The sequence below is a fragment of the Diplotaxodon limnothrissa genome, linkage group LG16, assembly GCF_057381915.1.
Source record: "Diplotaxodon limnothrissa isolate DT_005_m linkage group LG16, D_limnothrissa_male_GT1.1, whole genome shotgun sequence".
Lineage (NCBI taxonomy): Eukaryota > Metazoa > Chordata > Actinopteri > Cichliformes > Cichlidae > Diplotaxodon > Diplotaxodon limnothrissa.
The window spans coordinates 37,069,287-37,091,545 of record NC_140611.1 but is presented as its reverse complement, the minus strand read 5'-3'; the positions used below and the strand labels follow the sequence as shown (position 1 = coordinate 37,091,545).

Below are 22,259 nucleotides of genomic sequence, written 5' to 3'. Positions count from 1 at the left end.
GGCAACATCCTTTCCTTTGGCAAAATGGGTCAAAAGAAGGACTTGACAGGCTCAGAAAAGTCAAAAATAGTGAGATATCTTGCAGAGGGATGCAGCAGTCTCAAAATTGCAAAGCTTCTGAAGCGTGATCATCGAACAATCAAGCGTTTCATTCAAAATAGTCAACAGGGTCGCAAGAAGCGTGTGGAAAAACCAAGGCGCCAAATAACTGCCCATGAACTGAGAAAAGTCAAGCGTGCAGCTGCCAAGATGCCACTTGCCACCAGTTTGGCCATATTTCAGAGCTGCAACATCACTGGAGTGCCCAAAAGCACAAGGTGTGCAATACTCAGAGACATGGCCAAGGTAAGAAAGGCTGAAAGACGACCACCACCGAACAAGACACACAAGCTGAAACGTCAAGACTGGGCCAAGAAATATCTCAAGACTGGTTTTTCTAAGGTTTTATGGACTGATGAAATGAGAGTGAGTCTTGATGGGCCAGATGGATGGGCCCGTGGCTGGATTGGTAAAGGGCAGAGAGCTCCAGTCCGACTCAGACGCCAGCAAGGTGGAGGTGGAGTACTGGTTTGGGCTGGTATCATCAAAGATGAGCTTGTGGGGCCTTTTCGGGTTGAGGATGGAGTCAAGCTCAACTCCCAGTCCTACTGCCAGTTTCTGGAAGACACCTTCTTCAAGCAGTGGTACAGGAAGAAGTCTGCATCCTTCAAGAAAAACATGATTTTCATGCAGGACAATGCTCCATCACACGCGTCCAAGTACTCCACAGCGTGGCTGGCAAGAAAGGGTATAAAAGAGGAAAAACTAATGACATGGACTCCTTGTTCACCTGATCTGAACCCCATTGAGAAACTGTGGTCCATCATCAAATGTGAGATTTACAAGGAGGGAAAACAGTACACCTCTCTGAACAGTGTCTGGGAGGCTGTGGTTGCTGCTGCACGCAATGTTGATGGTGAACAGATCAAAACACTGACAGAATCCATGGATGGCAGGCTTTTGAGTGTCCTTGCAAAGAAAGGTGGCTATATTGGTCGCTGATTTGTTTTTGTTTTGTTTTTGAATGTCAGAAATGTATATTTGTGAATGTGGAGATGTTATATTGGTTTCACTGGTAAAAATAAATAATTGAAATGGGTATATATTTGTTTTTTGTTAAGTTGCCTAATAATTATGCACAGTAATAGTCACCTGCACACACAGATATCCCCCTAAAATAGCTCAAACTAAAACTAAAAACTACTTCCAAAAACATTCAGCTTTGATATTAATGAGTTTTTTGGGTTCATTGAGAACATGGTTTTTGTTCAATAATAAAATTATTCCTCAAAAATACAACTTGCCTAATAATTCTGCACTCCCTGTAAACGTTACTTACGAGGCTGTAGTCTCTGCACAGATTCATCCAAATGCTACAAAACTGAGGAGTTTCTCAAGGGAGAATCTTCAGTGACCAAATCATTCACCTGATCTCAACCCAACAGAGCAGGCTTTTCAGTTACTGAAGACAAAAAGTGAAAGCACAAAAACCCACAAAAACACCCACAAACAAGCAGCAACTGAAGGCGGCAGTAAAGGCCTGGCAGAGCATCTCAGGGGAGGAAACACAGCATTTGATGATTTCCATGGGTTTTAAACCTCAGGCAGTCATTGTCTGCAAAGGATTTTCATCCGAGTATATAAAAGTAGTTTGTCCCATTACTTTTGAGCTTCTGAAAACGAGGGCGTGTATAAAAAATGCTGCAGTTCCTAAACAGCTAATGCTATGCTTTTGTTCTAGCTCTTGAACTAAGGAAGTCTGTGGTGGTGCACAGAACCTAGGAGGAGGAAACTGAGTGTAATTTGGAGGAAGATGGCTCCTTGAGGAAGCTCAGAGAGATTTAATGCATCCTGGCGACTGTGTTGAATACAGATATGAGTATGACACACATAGACTGAGTTGCACGTATGCCCAGCAGATACCACGTGGTCCACAATACAGACCCAGCTAGTCTTTTTTAAATGCACAGCTAATAGTTCATGTTTCATTGTGTAACTGGTTTGTTGGGTGTTATTGATTTGACAATAAGTAAACATGGGTTTGCTGGTGACGGCAAATATATTTTATTCCATCAGGTCAGAGAAATTTGGGGATACCGGAACAAACTAATAATTGGTGTGTCCCGTCAGCCTCTGAGCAGCTGCTGTCTGGTCCTGCACATGCACATGGTGTTAGTCTGCAAACAGTGTGCAGTGAAAGTTGTTTAGCCTGATGTGCAGATTGTCACTAGTAGCTAACTTAGGCTGCTCCTTCTTCTTCCATCGCTTGTGCGATATTTCAAACTGATCTGCTGTCAAAAAATGCAAAAATGATGGCTGTCTTGTTTTAAAGACACATTAAAAACACGAAGTCGGTGACGAACATTTTGATGTACCTGCGACTGCTTCATTATTTGACTATAATGAATGCTCATAATGTGAAGCTCCAGCTACAAAGAAATGCTGGTTTGCATTTGTAACCGGTAATTTTGACTATAGAGTTCACAATTATTCAAATTTATATACTATGTAATAGGGCTGCACGATTTTGCATAAAATGAGAATCACGATTTTTTGGCCCAGAATTGAGATCACGATTCTCTCACGATTTTCTTTTCCAGTATAAATATTTATTGCACTTATTAACTGCACATCAACTTCGTAACAGTTGAGACTGAACATAAAAACAATAAATAAACATAAAAACAACAAATGTCTCACGTTTTGTCGTTGCCGCAAATGTTGTACTGCTTGAAATTCCGTCTCCATCGTTGCTCGACGCTGCGTGTATAGAGCAGGTAGTGCAACAATAGAAAAATAGTTGCGGGACGGCACTGTGTAGCGTTTGTCTAGGATGTTGATCATTTTCCTAAATCCCCCGTTTTGCACAGTGTTGATGGGAGCCATATCTTTGGTCAGGTGATAAGTGATAGCCTCCGTAATTTCTTTGTGCCTGCGGGAGTTCGACGTGTATAGGGAAGCGCTGTATAAGGTTCCCGTTATTGATGTTTGGGTGGTTGACCGGGACGGATTTTCTCCTGTCACTTTCTCGTCATCCCTGATGTCTTCTCTATTGTTTTTTTAGCAGCCAGCTTCTGTATCACGTGGTATAAGGCTCCGCCCTTGTCATCTGTTGAGCAGGAAGAGTGAGCGCTTGTTTTCATGCAGATTACGTCCCGGATCAAAATGCGGTACAATCGTCGTCGTCTTCTTTTTTTTTCTCTTTTTTTTTTTTTTTTAAATCGTTGTCATTTGGAAATGAGATCGCACATAAGTATGAATCGAGATTGCGATTTTCTAACGATTAATCGTGCAGCCCTACTATGTAAAGTATAAATGATATTGCAGTGATTTCATAAAGTGGATTATGGGTTAACAGCCACAGTGTTACTCTTAACACACACATTTAATGGAACTTGTGTGAGAGCATTATTCCTCATGCACTTTTCCTGGTGTCAGCGTTAAATGTGTTACTGACTCTTAAACTTTGTGGCATTTGCTCTTTTCGCTCTTTGTCACTGTTGAAGGACAGGTTTGCAGGGAAGTGTGAGACGAGTAACTTTAATTCATTTAGAAGCCTGCCATTCACTTTCAGTCCATGCTAACCTTTCTAGTGTCAACTCTGCCTGTTGTTTTCGGGACACCTCTCTGTCTCTAACAGGGAACTGTGCTGTCCCCTCTTCTCTTCACCCTGTACACCTCTGACTTCTGCTACAACTCTGAATTATGCCACATTCAGAAGTTTGCAGACGACACAGCCATCATGGGGTGTATCTGGGATGATCAGGAAGAGGAGTACAGAAGTCTGGTGAGGAACTTTGTCGCATGGAGTCACACAAACCACCTGCAACTCAACACCTCAAAGACTAAGGAACTGGTTGTGGACTTCGGGAGGTCCAGAGAAGGTCCACTGCCGGTTCAGATAGAGGGGGAGGAGGTGGAGGTGGTCAACAAGTACAAGTACCTCGGGCTGTGGGTGGACAATAAACTGGACTGGTCATGCAACACAGAGCACCTGTATAAAAAAGCCCAAAGCCGACTGTACTTCCTCAGGAGGCTGAGGTCTTTTAACATCTGCAGGAAGCTCCTGAGGATGTTTTACCAGTCGGTGGTTGCTGGAGTACTTTTCTATGCTGTGGTGTGCTGGGGGAGCAGCACAGCAAAGAAGGACTCATCCAGGCTGGAGAAACTGATCAGGAGGGCTAGCTCTGTGGTCGGCATGAAGCTGGACACTCTGGTGACAGTGGCAGAGGAAAGGACATTAAAGAAACTGATGGACATTATGGACAATGCCAGGCATCCTCTGCACACGGCCATAAACAATCAGAAGAGTCTGTTCAGTGACAGGTTGCTTCTCCCAAAGACAAGAACTAACAGACTTAAAAACTCCTTTGTCCCACACGCCATCAGACTGTTTAACTCCTCTCTGGAGGGGAGAGGGAGGGGAAACAGGAGGACAAAGGAGGGAACAACTAAGCTGTAGTGCCTCTTCACCTCACTGTGCAATACCTTTTGTGCAATACTTTTGTAAATAGTCAACGGTGCAATAGACTCAATACTTGAAATGTGCAATTCACTTGTATTTTTATTTTTATTCCTATTTATTCTATTTATCCCCTTCGTATATTTTATTTATATTGTCTCTGTATTTATATATGTGTGTGTGTATAACTCTGTAACTTCTGTCGGTGCTGTGCTTTTTTGGAAATCGAATTTCCCAGAGGAACCCACCCGAGGGATTAATAAAGTTCTATCTTATCTTATCTTATCTTAGTTACTAATGCGATTGGACAACGGCTCAGCATCTGCTCCCTGTTTACAAGTCTCCTCGGATGTGTTGCGTGTTTCTTGCCACTGTTTGTTCGTTGCTGCTGTGCTGTGTCTCGCTGCTGGTCAGAGTCGAGCGAGCCGCCCGGGGCGGGGTCAGGGATGGTGGCCGGGCAGTTTCTTCACATGCCGTGGTGATCCGTGACTGTGCTGGATGCCGGGAGAGATTCTTGACCTTGATTTGTTTCATTTCTGCTCCGGCATGATTTTCCAGCATCTCTTCAGAAGAAGTCACGTCAGCTCTCTTTAAGAAGTAATACACTCTGTGCGTGACACTATAGTCCATAACACGACGATGACAAATGGGCTGTTTGTTTTAACTGGACACAACATCACCGTAATATCTCAGTATTTTTAATAGCTATTTAGATATGTGTGAGACTGATGCAGCAGAAATGTGTCCAGGACCTTTACATGTCACACATTTTATTAATAATCTTCTTTTTTCTCCTTCAGGTTCGGCGTGTGGTAAATAGCTGCTGTCCCTCAGAGTTCTCTGCACAACGGTGAGTTCAGCAAAAGAAGCTTTTTAGTGCTTTGCTGTAGAAATGTACCACTACGCTCTCGTCATCTATTGTGGAGACAATCTAGTCAACAAAAAGAAAAAAAATATGTTTGGAACATGCGAGACACGTTCGGTATTATATATAAGGTGACATCTGCTGACTACAGGACTCATTCAAAGCTGGAGTCCCTCCAGTGATGGTGGCCAAATGAGGGGTAACATTACCTGTCAGTGAGAAATGAAGCGGCTTCGTGTTCGGTACGAGAGTTCATAAACAGCGGTGTCAGTTATATCGGCGCATGATGCCAGCACACATCACTCCTGGTATTCAGCTTTACAACACAGTGGATATTCGCAGTTTCTCTTCCCCTTTTCATGTCTTTTTTTCCCATTCGGTGTATCTGCTCCAGTGTTTCTATTTTTAGAATTGCTCAAGTACCGGGGGATCCTGCACTCTTCCCCCTTTCCTTTGCTACATCTCCTCCATTTACCCCCATTTCAGCTGAATGTCACAAGCCCTGCTCCTCTGCGTCAGGTTGATTCATTGTAAGCCGTGCAAATATGTGTATATGTTGCAGCTGTGCAGTAAAAACAAATTTTAAAAAGTCATCAGCGTCGTTGACTGTTGGGGTCTTTAGGCGACCAAGACGACACCGACTCATGTCAGTGGTCGATGTTTAGCTGTTGTTGTTTTTTTCCTCATCATTCAAAGAACTTGGCTTCGATTTTTAAGTGTTATTTTATATTTTTTTATAACGACTATTATTGATTTATTCATTTTTGTTACAATAAAAACAAGTGAACACACTTATTGGTTTACTTTTGCAATAAAACGCCCCTGCTGGTCATTAGAAAGCATGCAGGCACTTATTTGATATATTTTATATGTTATATACAGCACAGTCTGGATTTTGATTTCACTTAGTACCTGGAGGTTTGGATATCTTGGCCTCTGCTGTCCCAGTTTTGATCAGTATAAGCCTCTTGCTGGTGCCTATTTTATGGTTGAGCACGTCTTTAAAGCAAGATATCTTAAGTTGAATAGATACGTTATCTCTGAGAGCCAGGGACCGCTCCGACCTGGGCTGTGCTATTGACAAGAGGAGACATTTACCGTCCTCCTTGTGCGCCTCCTAAATAGTCTTCATTTTCATGCTGGGTGCCCGGCGAGGAGGAACTGTCAGGAAGCGAAGAGGGCCATCTTGAAAAGACTCTGATCGCCGCGTTTCACAACATGAGGCCTTCCCCCGCGGGGCTCAGGTGAAGGCACCCTGCAGAGAACTTCCTAAGGACTGTTTCATTTATCCCAGGGTGAAGGTGGTGGCGTAAAAAAGTATAGAAAATCATGAAGCATCATGGCCAGCTATGTCTGGCTTCGTCATCTGCTGCTCCCGCTGAGCAGACACTCCTAAACCGCAAACATCTACCTCACGGCTCGACAAGCATTCGCATCTGAATCGACCCCAAACGCACACACACGAATACAGACACACAATGCACATTTGGCGACACAAGCACATATTTGTTTGCTTACATCTTCTAATTAAAAAACAGCCCCTTTCCATACAGACATGCAAGCCAGACCTGCTGTTAATTTCCATTATTTGTAATGCTAAATTTCCAGCCAATGCCTTATTCTCTCTGTGTGTGTGTGTGTGTGTGTGTGTGTGTGTGTGTGTGTGTGTGTGTGTGTGTGTGTGTAACATTCTCGTAGTTTCTGTGATTGGAAACACAGCCAGCAGTATTGTGCCTCACCGCCATTATAGTAATGAATATTTAGTGCGGTGTTGGCGAGATAGCTGACACTGACCCAGCTACGATGTGATGCGATGCTGCTGGGTGAAAAAGCATTTGACAGCATTTCTGTATTTTTTTTAGTATTTTTCAGCGAGCAGGCGATGTGCACAGTGACCAAAGCACCAGATTTAAGAAGAAAAGGTAGCTCAGCTGTAGACTTTGTGCTGGTGCTGCCGAGGTTACTCCTTCAGATGATTGAATCTTTATGACCAAAAGAACTAGGCTAGACATATTTCATAGGTGTCATAAGTACACCGTTTTTATACATGTGTAAGCAATGCAGCAGCGCACATTTGGAGGGCTACACGACCCATGTATCAGGGAGGGAATTGGGAACAGGCCGGTAAGTCACTTTGAATCTAAAAATAGGAAAATTGTTTCTGTTTATTCAGATTTGACTGACTCCAATTACGAGTATGATTCTTCACCACATCTGCCGGCTGCAGTGTAAGCGATCCAAACTCCAGTTTGTTTTCCCGAAACCAACATCCACCTGCTCGTCTCACGTCACATGGCATCTTTGTGTCAATATCTCTCTGTGCAACTTCCTCTGTCACCTCATATATTTCTGTCCAGCGTGTTTCTGACCAGTCTGACGCTGACCAGATGCAGAAGATTAGATGACCACATGTTTTAGTTACAGGAACCCTGTAACAAGCCGAAAGCAGATGTGGTCTCCGTTGCTCAGGAAACAGATCAAACTTTTCCTGAGGATTCGAAGCAAAGTTCGATGTTTCCACAATAAATCTTTTTTAATATGTAAAAAGTCAAATATTTTAAATATTTTGCTAGAAAAATGAGAAAACGCGCAGCTGTTTATTGAAACATTTGCAAACAGGCCTGTTTTTGTTTTTGTTTGGCAAAAACTGTTTGTAAAATTCTAACGAGCTTGAAAGTCAATATTTGATATGAACGCCTTTATTCTTTAGCACAGTCTGAGTCTTTCTCTCATTTCTTTAAGCATGTTCAGGAAGAGTCCTGCAGCCTCTGTGAAGGACAGTCAGAGCTCTCCTCTGCATGTTTCTGCCTTTTGTTCTGTTCTCTGGTCACACACTGCTTCAGTAGGGCTGAGGTCCGGGCTCTGGGGAGGCCAGTCCATGACTGATGGTGTCCCACTCTGTGTTTTTCCATCCGGGTGTCCTTTTACTGCATTTGGGATCATTGTCGTGCTGAAAAGTGAATCTGCTGCCAAACCCTTTGTAGATTCTGACGGTACTTCTCTGTGTTTATATTTTCATCCGTCTTGATCTCCAGCACCTCAGGCTGAAATGCTGCCCCAAACCGTGTCAGAGTTTTCACCGTACTTTACAGATGGCTGCATGTGTTCACTGTAATATCTCTCTTCTGTATTCTTCTTTTCATATTCACACACTTCAGCCTTTTCTCCCTGCTTGACAGCCATCCTTCTACTGAGACCTTTTCTGATCAGGTTTCGGTGAACAGCAGATGGATCAGCTGAAGGAACAGGTGCAACTCTCAGGTCCTTACTGGATGTTTTCCTTTTTCTTAAGGACATGACTTTCAAATACTGTTCATCTGCTGCTTTTATCCTCCACTCATCCAGTTTCATCAACATTTTTTAGGACACTGCGAACCTGCTGGGAAGTGTCAAATTTTCAGCTAATAGCTCTTTGGGAATCACTTTGCTGCCTCTTAAACGGCTTTATCTTTGGTATTTTGCATGCATTCAGTGAAATAAATCTAAATGAATTTCTCAAGCTCACGTTGGGAAAAAAAAAATCTGTTTCTTTGGAAGCAAAACGTAAAGAAATGAGGGGAGGCTCAAGATGCTTGCACAGTACTGTACTTTGGGCCGATGTCTTTACTCGTAGCAGCTTGTCAAGTGTGTCTACCTAAAAAATCAAATCCAGAGAAACACAAGGAACAAGTTATTCAGTCAAAGTGAAAGCCTGGCTGGAACAGTATTAGTTTTATTGGTAGAGAGGAGACGTGATTGTGTAAAATTGGCTTCTGCCTCAAAGTTCCTTCCATCATCTGTCCTCTAATCTCAGATTCTCATCCTCATAAATCATTTCCCTCTGATGTTGCTCTTGGAAAGCAGCTGATTAGGATGCTTTGCTGATGAGCACAGTGTGCTGTGTGAAAATCAACATCAGCATTGTAAAGTATCATAAAATAAACATCGCCTTATTTCTTAATAGAATTATGTTCCAGTGTTTTGGCTCGTCTCACTTCAGATGCCTCATATGTTGTGTGTGATCCAGCAGCCAGAGCGGTTCAGAGCACCGGATCGCTTTGATTAACGCGTCTTTATATGTGAAGAACGCATCTGGAGCTGCTTTTTTTCACACTTATTACCGACACCCTGTTAAGCTGCTTGTCGTTTTCTTTTTTTCCAGCATGTAACTGGTTATTGAACTTGTCTGCCCGTCCATCCTCGCCTTTGACCACACCGACGGCGAAGCGTCCGGTATCAAAGCCCGCATTTTTTTGGAAGCTGGAAAGCAGTGACCAGATGTGAAAACAGTGCAGTCATTCAGACAAATCTGCAATAAGCAGCTGCTGTCGCTGATAGTGTAGATTCAATCCTGCAGACTCAGTCTGCTTAGTGTTTCAATGACATCTGTTTTAAACCGCACAAACTGCCAGACAGAGCGTTAGACCATGATTGAACTTTTTCCCGCTACAATGGCGGGATTGTGTTTACATATCTTCACTTTAACAGCAGCTCTGTATACCTCTTGGATAAATTATTAGGTAGGTATTATTATTTGGTTCTGACATATTGTAAATATAGTCACTGTAGGTATGACTCTACACTTGTGGCATGTAATAGAACCCCTTGGATAATATACAGGTGTATCAGAAAGAATCATCTGATTTCAAAGTCCTTTAATTCTGCAGCCATTCACTGTTTAAACTTTACTTCAGACATTTATGCCATTCATGTCTGAATAGGGCTTCCTGTCATATTAAAGTTCGTCACGTGATGTCATGTTTTAAGCACTCTGCTCAAAAGTTATTTGCCATATTGGAGATATGATACAACCACCAGAAAATGTGCATTTCCTGACTGGCTGCAGGGGTTCCTGGAGGTTGCTGGCTGTTGCTAAAGGGTTGCAAAAAAGTTTCTGCACCAAACGTCTCAGATTGATTGTTTTGGTTATTAACATTTTGCCACATTTGCCTGTAATTAGCTTGTAGTTAGCAAGTATTTATAACTGCTAAATGAGCAGTAACTAAACTTTAGAAAGTGTCATGTATAAAGAAATTGTAGAAGGTTCACCTTCAGAGGAAAACTTGTGCCTCAGCGCTGCACCAACATGTTTGAAAAAGCATCATTTTTACCTTGAACACAAAGAGAATCTGCTTCCTGTTCATGTTGCACTTTTTACAGTTTCACAACTCCTCAGAGAGTCGCTGGATCATGTTTGTGGACACGTCTATAAACTACAACCGCACCAGTATGCTAGTGACCAAATCCCAGAAGGTCGATTGTGTTCATCTGGACGTTGTTTTCAGAGGGAGAAATGTTTCGTCATTCATCCAAGTGACTAAAGCGATCACAAGGTTTTTGCCAACTGTTTGGGTAATACACATTTTTTCCGGTGGTTGCCAGATGGTCGCAGCGCAGCCTGTGTGACTGCTGCCTTATTCATTTGATCTTACATTGTCACCATGATTGTCATGCATTCAAAATGGCAGACGAATCAGTGTCACGAGATACTGTAAGTGCTCACATGTCTGTGGGAAAGCGGTGCTCTGTCAGTCAACTATTTCAGGTCATACTGATCAAGTCCGTTTCATGGATTTTGGCTAACGACTTGTGATTGACCAGTTGTTAGCCGGCTAGTGTGCAGATTCACAGTAAGATCCACTCGTCACTCTTACAATCACATCACAAAACACCAAGACAGCTAAAGGGCTCATATGGAAGCTTCAACATGGAAACTAATGGGTGTTAGCTGCATCCACCTTTTAGATTTCCTGTAGTAGAATCTCTTCACAACAATAATCCTGCTTGTTCATGACGAACTTGAACTGGTCTTATTCTATAACCCAGTGCATGTGAGTGCAGAAACCACAGGACAGTTTGTGTTGCAGGTTTTAGTGAATTTCATTAATGAAATGATGAAAATCCCAAACCCCAAAAAACAAATGAGTAATTAAACAAATTTAATATTTTATCTTAAATTGTTGTGCAAATGATGCATCCTCAGTGTCATATAACCATATGGATTGCTTCTTTGTGCCAGCTGTATATTGAGCTTCTTTATTCATTTGCACATACATCCACAAATTGACTTGCTGAAGACAACACCAGCTTGGCAAGCATCACACATTAGTGTACCTCGGATCAGCCCATTTGATCAGACAGACAATTTACACAATAATTACCGACAGACTCGCAGATAAAACCGTACAGTGTTACTAATGGAAGCGCCCCCACAGGAATAAAAATCCATCACCCATGTCTGCGTTGGTTATCTGTCATTCTAAGCATAATTCTCAGATCATTTCAAATGGAAAAACCCTCCTCGGATGTCTGTGCACAGATCTGCAGAGACACATGTTTGGAAATAGCGCACAGAAATCCAAATGTGATCACAGAACACGAGCAAACACACTCACCACGAGCACAGACTACACAGCTGACAGACTCGGGACTATCGCATTACGTTTGCAGAGATAAAACAAAGGGTGGTGGTCAGCACTTCACCTTCAAACTGACATCTAATTGATGTAAAATATGAAAGCGAAGATTATTTTCACGACCAGCCTCGTGTTTGGCTCCGTTGTGACACTGCGAGATGGATTATAAACAATCCGCGACAAAACATAATCAGAAACACATCACTTAACACACAAACAGCCATCTTTGTGTTTTTGAGAACATCTGCTGCAGTTTTTGGGGGATTTCAGTATCAGCTTGGTAGCTAACGTTAGACTGAAATATGAACTGAAATCTGCAAGTTATGCTACGTCTCCTTTTTTAATTAAACATCTTGATTACTTGTTAAGGAAAACAAAAAGTCAGGTTGACAGTGAACAGTTAAAACAAAAAAAATACACAAATTCACACCTCCTTGGCAGAGGTTTGCGCTCTTAAAGGTGCTTGTTGTTGTCGCTGGTGTGCTGTGGGTGGCCAACTATTGTTCTTACTTTGTGTTTCATTCCTGAAAAGATGCATTCTTAAATTAATGAGGCTCATTTAGGTGCCACAGTGGCCCCGAGCCGACATGCTAATGCTTGCCCCGCTAATCAGCCGCCACACCGAGTCGAATCGGCGTGGTGGCTTATCAGATCAGATTGTTTTGGTCTTAACCAGTTTTCACTCAGTCCTGCTGCTGCTGTTATTTCTGAATTTCTCCAGCATGTCCGGCAGGACAGAGAGCCTGTTGTGTGGTCCTCCTCACCTTGATCAGATTACACATCAGAATTAGCATAATTACAGCTGTCAGGGATTTAATTGGCGAGCTATAATTACTGCAGGTTTAAAGAGACTGTGTTTAAAGAGATGCACGTATATATGTATATTCTTGTATTTATTTGTGGATGTGTGGATTTACTTAAACCTAAAAATTAACACTGGATTGTGGATATCATGGTTGTCTCATACACAATAAAGGCAGTGAGTCTCTTAATTTAATGTAGCTGTCATTGATTAAAAATATCTGTTGTCACAGTGCTGCTGCTTTTTTGTTTGCCTCTGGTAAAACCTGTTTTAATATTTAAAAAGGCTATAAAATGCTCGTGTGCAGGAAAAACCCTGTACTCGACTCATTATCCCTGAAGTCCCCGGAGGATCAGTATGTGAGTTCAAACACTAATGAACATCAGAAGAAACATCGGTGCAGGAAAAAAGCAGGGAAGCCCAGCCTTAAGACATCAAAATGGAAATTATGAACAACTTTCTGTTGTTTGATATGTTTGAGATTGACACGGACACCTTTTCTAAGTCTCTGCTTTATTGTTGGTTTTCTGACGGACGTTTCAACTACCCGACTGGTTTTGAAAGGCGTTTTAACCATAATCAGCATAAGACATACAGATAGCCTGGGATACCTAGCTGCAGGATGACAGTCATGCACTTGGTCAATATAAATTCTGCCTGAGTTGCACTTCATAAAGTGTCTTGCAACCAGATTCAGAGATTGCTTAAAATGAATCACAGCGTACCCCCCCCCCCCCCCCCCCCCCCCCCCCCCCCCCCCCCCCCGCCTCACTGAGGGTGCAGTCAGTACAAACCAGATGGATTGTATGAAGCTGCTCTAAGGGTAGCAGAGGTAGGGGAGAAGCGGAGCGATAAGAGATGGAGCTGCGGGGTTTCAAATATTAATAGAGACGGAGTGTACACCAGACATTGTGCATGCATGAGCTGTTTTTGTACACTCCAGGTTTTCAACAAGCTACGCACTCCCTACCACCGCATAGTAAACCCATCAGTCTGTAAACAGTGGTAGCCAGGAATCATGGAAGCGTAGATAAATGGACACGAGGTCTGAGATAGATAACGATGATGACATACTTACAGTCAACCCTGCTATATCACCGACGTCCTGTAGTGACGGCACAAGAGCTGTATGTCTGCATCTTGTAAGCTATCTAAACAATAATATTATCGTTGTAGCCTTTATCATATCAAAAACCTACCAACTGAAGGAGAAAAAGTGTTATTTTTGCCAACATTACAACTGCGATTATGTCTGTATATTAAACTGCAAGTCTTTTAGGATTTAAAATCGCAGATTTGCATCGCTCTGATATAACTGGTATCAGATAACATAATGCAGTTGCTTGTTTGTGAAGTCCTCCCACGGTTCTGCTTAAAATCTACAGAGGGTGAGAAGAATAGGCAGGAAACAGCCAACTTTTCTTTTTTTTGTTATTTGCCAGATGAGAGAAATAACACTCACCCACAGCTGAGTAAATTTACTGACCATTTTCTGTGTAACCCATGAAACACATAGCTGCTGGCTTTAACGCTGCGGCTCTGTTCTATAGCTTTTCAAGACACTGTTGAATATTTAAGTCAGAGATAAGAGTTGTGGCTCTTGGGATTTTAAAATAGCACTTAAACAAGATATTTTATGTGGGAATACACAAGTTCTGTTGTTTGCATTTAAATCATATTCGCTAAAAACTTAAAACACTTCTGATATCACATAAATAAACTGCTCACAACTTATCCACAAACCAAGCTTCTCCACCCACAGACTCTTTGACGGGGACAGATCCCCAATAGCACCACTGTCACATCTGGACCTGAAACAGTAGCCATCATTTAACTGTAACCTGCACACAGAGACGAATCATTAAGCCACAAACTGACTTCTGAAATGTCACACAGCTAAAAATATCTCAGGATTTGCTGACATTTTGCTAATTTTAGACACCGACAAAGTGTAGTGAAGCTAATGATTTTAGCTTTTACAAATCTGCGTAGTCTGAAATCTTGATTTTTGTTTTCAGGTTTAAAAATATTAAAAATATAAGAGAAAATAAATCATTTTATTCAGATTTAGCCAACTAAGATTTATCCTGGCAGAGAAAGCCCCATCCTTACACCACAGCAGATTGCTCTCGGTGGGTGATGTTGACACCATGCCTCAAACCACATGATTCACTGTCCCTTACTGTCGTTCTCTCCTTTTCTCACACAGGCAACAAAGCGTACTTCAGCAATGCTAGTGTTTGAAAATAGATTTCCCATGCAGTGAAGTTATTTGTTGATGTTCTTTCTTTTTTTTTTTAATCAACTAGCTTAAATGCCAGGTCGTGACATTTCAATTTGTGAAACATTTACAGTGTCTTTGTTGGAAAAACTTTGAAAAGAGTGAATGTCAAAGTTGTAACACCTTGAAATGGGGCGTATTTTTGTTCTGATAAAACAAATGCAGTCGAGTCAGCTCAAATACTGAATAATCACAAACTGCATGCTTTGATTAAAAACAAGCACATGTATAAATTACAGGTCAAAAGGTGCTTCAGATAGAGTAACTTGCAAAGATTCATTTGGTGCGTGTGTGTGTGAGCGTGTATTCATATCTTTGTGGGGACACAAATTTGAAGTTTACTATACTTGTGGGGCCCAACAGCCCTTATGGGGACCAAAATCCTGGTTCACACAAGTTTGAAGGCATTTTTGAGACTCAAAATGTGGTTTTAGTGACAGAGTTACAGTTGGGTTATGGTTAGGTTTAGGGTCACGGTCAGGGTTAGGCATTCATTTTCATGGTTAGGGTTTGGGTAAAAGGCTAGGGAACGCGTTATGTCAATTAGACGTCCCCACAAGATATGAATACCCAACATGTGTGTGTGTGTGTTTCATTATCTCCATTGAGTGAATAACATTTGTGATCTGTAGCGATGTTGTTTTCTCCCTGCGGCACTCGGCCCTTTCAACATAACTGCGTCATGGCGAGTTGGCTGTCACATTTTTCTGGAATGATCTCCATTATATAAGAACTGAAATAAGAGGAATAGCTATGCCAAACTGACATACTGCTAAACACACGTGGAGTTGCTGTCGCACACACTCACGTTTTCAAATGCTCCAGTCGGTCGCCTTACATTGTGGTCAGCACCATACTGGTGGACAAGTCGGTTACCAGCATGTCAAAAAATTATTATTTTACTTTGTTTTGAGATTAATGTTAATAGAAATATTTAAACTAGTTAGCTTAGCGGTCACGGTTTATTTTATAATAAAATGGTTGCGCTATAATATTTATTTTACAGAGCGTGGATGTGGAGGTGATGTCACCCAGTGCTTGTGGTGTTCAAACATTTGTGTTTTGGCTGCCACGATGTAGTTCTCCCGAGTATGACACTCGACTCGACTTATTTTGTAATCCTGGCTGTAAAATTAAAAAATCATTGTCATATTTTAGGATCCATCTGAATTTTCTCTACAGCTCTAGATGACGTCACCTTATATGGATGAAACCTGGAGCGCTAATTTATCAGTGATAACCTGTTAGCTTGGGTGGCAGACTGCATAATAAACGTTGACTAATTAGTGCTAAGCAGCACAGAAAGAAAACACAAGAAAACTGAAGCACAAACTTTGTAAAAGTGATTGTTTAAACACTGCACATCGCTGTGACGCCTGTCAGGATGAGTCTGAAGGTTTTCACTTTATTTTTTGTCATTTTGTCAAAAACCTCTATGTGCTCTGACTGAGGAAGCAGCAAAGCAGCGTTGGTTATGCAGGTGAAGCATGTAGATCGCTAACCAGAAGCTCCATGTCCAGTTCGTGTGTTTGTGTTACCATTTCTGGAGGGCTCATCAGAAATTAAATGTGCTGTACTGCAAAGGCTGTAACAACATTCTTTCATTTTCTGCTGTTAGCCACTCGCACACTGCACTGACTGGTTTAACTATTCCTGTGAGGACACTGGTTCCTCAGATGCAGGAAGTTTGTTTTGTGTTTGTTCATGTAGTCAGCAACAGAACGTTTGGCCTGCTTTGCTAGTAGATATTTTAGAGTTTGGTGAAGCAGCTTTAGTAATGAAATAACGGTGGATTGTGATCTGATGTCTGCATCTGGATTTAGTTGAGGCAGCTGGTTCCACTGGTGCGTCAATCTGTTACATAGTGATGCAGATACATAACAAAGGAAACCTCAGCAACCAACACATTTTCTGTGATTAAGAATAACTGTGTTTGGCACTGATGTCGCCTTTGTAAAGGTACGAAGGCGACATCGACGCTGTACGACGCTGACCGTGAGGGAAAAACCTAAAAAGCGTCTTTGAAGATTTCATCAGAGCTGAATGGCATTTATCACTTTGACTGGAGAACACAGCGCTTCTTTTGACATTGCAACCTTGCTTGTGTAACGCATCAAGCTGTTCAGCCATTCTGCCATAGCAAGGTTTCTTCAAGCCTGTGAAGTTTGCTGATAAAATTAGCACAGCAAATTAGCAATGATGAGTCACTCATTATCATCCTGGTGTATGTTGGCAGGAGGTGGGTTGTTGTGGGCTGCTACGCCTGTGCAGGTCTTCTATTTACAGGAAAGCAAATGCTCCAAACAAATATAATATATGTGGGAAAAAATCAATTTGTTTTCATGATAAGCAGAAGGTTTGCGGTCATAATTATTTTCACAGCTTTCAACATCTAGATTTGCTGCCTACAGCTGACTAAAGCCCGTTGCGCTGTTCTGGTTTGCCCGTGGTGTTTTGCCGAGAGGAGTGTCATTCTGGAGGTGGTGTTCCATGAAAGTTTTGGCAGGATTTCAAACAAGAGCGCTACTCGAAGTAAGCTCCCTGAAATGGAGATAAATGCAGTAGAATAGCTATTTAGTTACTCAGAGCAGCTCTGCTTATTTTGGGGGCTAATCTTTAATTGAAACTACCTCCTGCAGTTTGTTTGTGACACTCTGCACTTGGAGTGCTGCACATTAGGGAAACAATTCAGAGGTTTTAAGAGAGAGCTTAAAATATGCCTGGTAATGTGTTGTTGAACGAGAATGTTATTAATGCGAATCTTTGACGAAAATAAGGCATTGCAGAACATTTTACTCCCTCGCTTCCTTTCGCAGCGACGTGTTTGCCCATTCGTCCATTTCCCTCCTTTTTCCTGCTTATATTCAGTAAAAACGTATGACCTCTGTAGCTCATTTTAAAACCTACACTCAGATGTGCTGCTGATGTTGTGGTGTTGTCAAATGCCGGTCCATTTGTGCCCGCTCAGTCAATATATGAAAAATTGATGCGATAGAAAGAAAAATGTCTGCCTCTTGAATGTTGCATGTCGTAAAATCACAGAAATTTGCTGGCATGTTTAAGTGCTCCTCTAAGCAGTCAGATGACATTATGTATCGTTGGCTGATTTGACGTCGCTCCAGTGGTGGGAGCAACTTCTCCTCCCTCCCCTAAACAATCTTCTGCTGGTGTGTTTTTTGCCTGCTACACTGGAGTGAGCATCATTGCCCTAGTGCAGGGGTAGGCAATCTCAGTCCACGAGGGCCGGTGTCCCTGCAGGTTTTAGAGCTCACCTTGGGTCAACACACCTGAATCACATGATTAGTTCGTTACCAGGCCTCTGGAGAACTGCAGGACATGTCGAGGAGCTAATTTAGCCATTTAAATCAGCTGTGTTGGTTCGAGGACACATCTAAAACCTGCAGGGACACCGGCCCTCGTGGACTGAGATTGCCCACCCCTGCCCTAGTGTCTCCTTGAGTGTAGTGGAATGGCTGGACAGCGGTTGAAGTCACTCTGAACAGACCTGAGCGGCGGTATTACGGCCCGGGAACACCGGCGTCAGCACTGGGTGCTGTCAGAGGCCCAGGGTGAGCTCCAACAGGACCGAAAATAACCAAAAACAGCCCATGACCTCATTGTCTGTTCATGTCAAAAATGTTGCTGCCAATTGTTTGTGTCTGTTTGCCTCTGCTTGCTTCAGCCGCCGCCAACCTTTTAGATGCCGGTTTGTCCCATTATGTCACTTCCTTTCAGCTCTGTTACATCCTGCTTTCTCTCATTCTGCTATAATAACAAGCATCAACCGTACAGCGTCTTTCTCCGGCGTGTGATGAATGCGCGCCTGATCTGGGGGCATTTATGCAACAAACCGCACCTTATTCAGGTTTACTTGTTTTCCTGCCTCTATAGTTGTGTCATCATCGCAGTGTGGCTGTAACCAAGTTCATGTTAGGACACTAGTTATATAAACTCTGCCCGGGGCATTTTACCACACCAGCGCCAGCCTGTTACAGGCCCTACACAGTACACGGAGTGCAACCTCTGCATCAGTTTTCATTCAGAATTTGGGATTAAGAGTGAAAGTAAAAAGCACCAAGACAAAAGAAAGCGTGCGAAACAAGGCTTTCTTTTTTGTCCTCAGTAAAGTTGAATCTCTGCAGCCCACTGAATGTGACCTGGAAGGTCAGGGCTAGCTAAAAACGAACCGCACACGTGTGAGTGCGGGTGTATCGGTTGAAAAGGAACACTGTGTCATTGAAGTCCACTCAAGTTCAATGATGGCAAATCTACCCATAATGCTTTGTAATACACCAGAGAGAGAGTCTCTCTGGGCTGCAAATTACCTCTCACATCTGCTGCTGCTCTGTTCCACGAGTAGCCCGAAATAACACACACACACACACGCACGCACGCACGCACGCACGCACGCACATGAGCACCAAATTCCAAGAGAGCGGTGATTTGAATTGATTATGCTGTCATAAGTGATGTGATGATGTGCTTAAACAGAGGTGATTGAGGAAGTTGCTTTAATTGATTGTTCTGTCAATCCGGCGAATATGGCTCGCATGCAAATTCTCATGTAGAATTATTGCAGATTGTGGGCACAGCGAAGACAGACAGATTGTTTCATGAATACTCAGTATCGTCTTCCTGTTCAGAAGCATCTATTGTAGCAACTTGATGCCTTCTTTCAAACGAGTCAGGCTAATACCGCGGTCCGCGCAGGGCAGTGGCTCAAATGTCAACAACGCAGAGGTGAAATATCGAAATATCGTGACATGCCAGACCAGATCTGCAAAGCAGACCAGAGAGGAGACGGAAAACAAAAAGTGAGCCGAGGTGAGTCCAGCAGACATTTTCCTTTGAAGTTCTAATTTGTTGTTTTCCTGCCGGCAGTGAAGCATCCATGCCTGACAGGAGAATTTGAAGCAAATGGGGCGGATCTCCAGAGCCACACTTCAGACGGGGAAATTTCTCCATTGCAAATTTAATGGAGTTTTCGAGGCGGATATTTGGAGACGGTTTCAGTGAGAGTTGCGGGAGTTTTTTGCAAACGGGGTTACCAGCAACCTGGTGGATATTAAGAGGAGATAAATTGTTAATCGTGTCTAGTAACCAAAGCGGTCACAAGACGAGATAAGGGATCAGCTGTTACTCAGTAGCTGATAGTACAAGTTAATTCATGGATCACATTCATAATGTTTTATTCATGAAATAGTAAAGAAGAACTCACCAAGCTGCAGTATCTGGATGCAGCAGTGTTTATTTTTATCTTTCAGCCATACAGAACCAAACACAACAGTAATATTTAAGAGACCTTCTCTAGTTTCCCACAGAGCAAAGATTTCATGAGAAAATGAATATTTTCTTTTACACGTCACATAGCACAATGACTGCAAGGTGAAATATAAAGATGTAAATATTGCAGGTAAATCAAAAGAAATAAATTGAACACGTTTCTCAAGACTAGAAAACAAAAAACTGTGCATAAAGTTTATTTATTTATAATAATTTATTACTTATTTTCAGACTAGTAGGTGTTCTTGATACACTTATTCAAAAGAAAATTGTGGTAGATATTATTTTGTGATGTTATTGTTGTTAGAAAAAGATTGTAGCCCATAGATAGGATGCTTCTATAAGGTGGATGAATGCTAAAAACAGGTCATTTTAGCCCATTGCTAGGTGGTTTCTAGGCAACAGGGTAACGTCATAACATCTGATGTGGGTCAGAACCTCTAGCGGCTGAAGATGTATGTATGTGCCAAGTTTGGTTGCTCAACTCCTGACGGTGTAGAAGGAGTTTGCAGTCAAAGAAACAAACACACAGAACACAGATTTCTAATGTTATAGGGGCTGATTTTTGTTTCAATAGAAAAACTTTTTTTTTAGGTCTTCAGCCGGAGTTTATTGTAATAAATGATTTAGGTCATCATTTGAAGTTTTCTTTTGGTACCTGTTCAGTTGCAGCTTTCAGGTTCCATTTCATTCATATTTCAACAAAGAAAATGCACTCGAGGTATAGATGGCAGTGAACTGCTTTTCGCTGGCTTGACCTTTCTCTCTCTGCATCCATAAAACACTACATTTCACATTTGCATTTGCTTCTAGCACCATTTTCTCTCTGCCTCCCTGTCTCCTCTCTCACTATCACAGTCTCTGGTTTACCTTCGGTGACCAAATGAGCAAATGACTTTGAAACCATGCTTGGTCAGCATTTTGGCATCCCATTAAGTCATTAGTCCTTCAGCCCACTGTAGAGCTGTCCACCAAAACAGATGAGAAGGACTTACACCTGAGGCTGTTTCTTTTTGAAGCTTCAGAAGCGTAGCATGCTTAATAAAATGCCAAAATGACTATAAATGCTTATCCCTGTTGCCTGTATCAACAAGGTTAAAAATAAAAAAAATCAATTACAAAGATATGTGGATTATAAAACTCCTGTTTACCAGCAGTTTTCTATCTTGTGTGTGTGTGTTTAAAGAGTACCCATTAGCGATGCAGCACTGACTGGAGTCTTTTGGTCCTTCCATCAGAGGGATGTTGGCTGGCAAACTAAAATAGTAACCCTTATGTAACCGTGGCCTTTACCCGGTGAAAGGAGATGTCAGCGGCAGTTCTGCAGCATAATGGCTTCATAACTTTCTCAGAGTGCAACTACTAAGCAAAAACAAAAAAGGCATTATAATGAGAGAAAAATAGCTGTTTTTGTACTTACAGATATGTGCATGTCTGTCCTGCAGAAGTGCAGAAACTGTGCTACATTTTATTCAAAGAACAGATTTTAATTTTAATTATTTTGGATTGTTTGATGAAACAATGGCACTGTGCAGACACAGTATGTTCCGGCAGTTCTTTGTTTGACTGCCTTTAACCTCTGAAAGAAACTGTACTCTCTTAGGATTTTGCAGATTGCTTTTAAAAAAAGAAATCTCAATTTTTGGAATTACCATGGCTACTGGCAACCACATAGCCTCCGCTGGGGCCTCAGCATTCGCCCATTTAGGGCCTTACAGCACTAGAAGTGTGCACTGACGCCCTGTTTGAACTGTCATTCATCAGGCTGACAGTGGAAGACTTTCATAAAGAGAAAAAAACAATGAGTGGAAACCAAGGAAGTCGGGGTTGGGGGCTGAGGGCATGCCTGGCAGAGTGATAGAGGGACATCTGCTGTGCCTCACTTGCCCTCTGTGGTTTCTGGCCTGTCATATTGACCAACAGCAACGCTACAGGGGACTTCTTTACATTCATAGTAGTGCTGTTGCCTTTCTGCTCTTCTGTGACTAATTGTTGATTTTTTCTTACACAGAAAGGTAAAGTTAATGAATTCCTCTATTTTGTAATTTTGTTTCTTTGTTCTGCTTCAGAGATGCATGCAGTAGTTGTAGACTTAACAGAACCGACCGAGAAGCATGTCAGAAATTGCAATT

At 42.1% G+C, this 22,259-nt stretch overlaps 1 protein-coding gene across 1 annotated transcript in view; it reads left to right on the top strand.

Annotated features, from left to right (window-relative positions):
* adarb1b (adenosine deaminase RNA specific B1b) overlaps positions 1-22,259 on the top strand; it is a 131,684-nt gene that overhangs the window by 50,903 nt on the left and 58,522 nt on the right. The window contains exon 2 of the mRNA XM_085373956.1: positions 5,302-5,351. The gene's annotated coding sequence lies outside the window, so the exon portion shown is untranslated. The remainder of the gene's footprint in view (positions 1-5,301; positions 5,352-22,259) is intronic.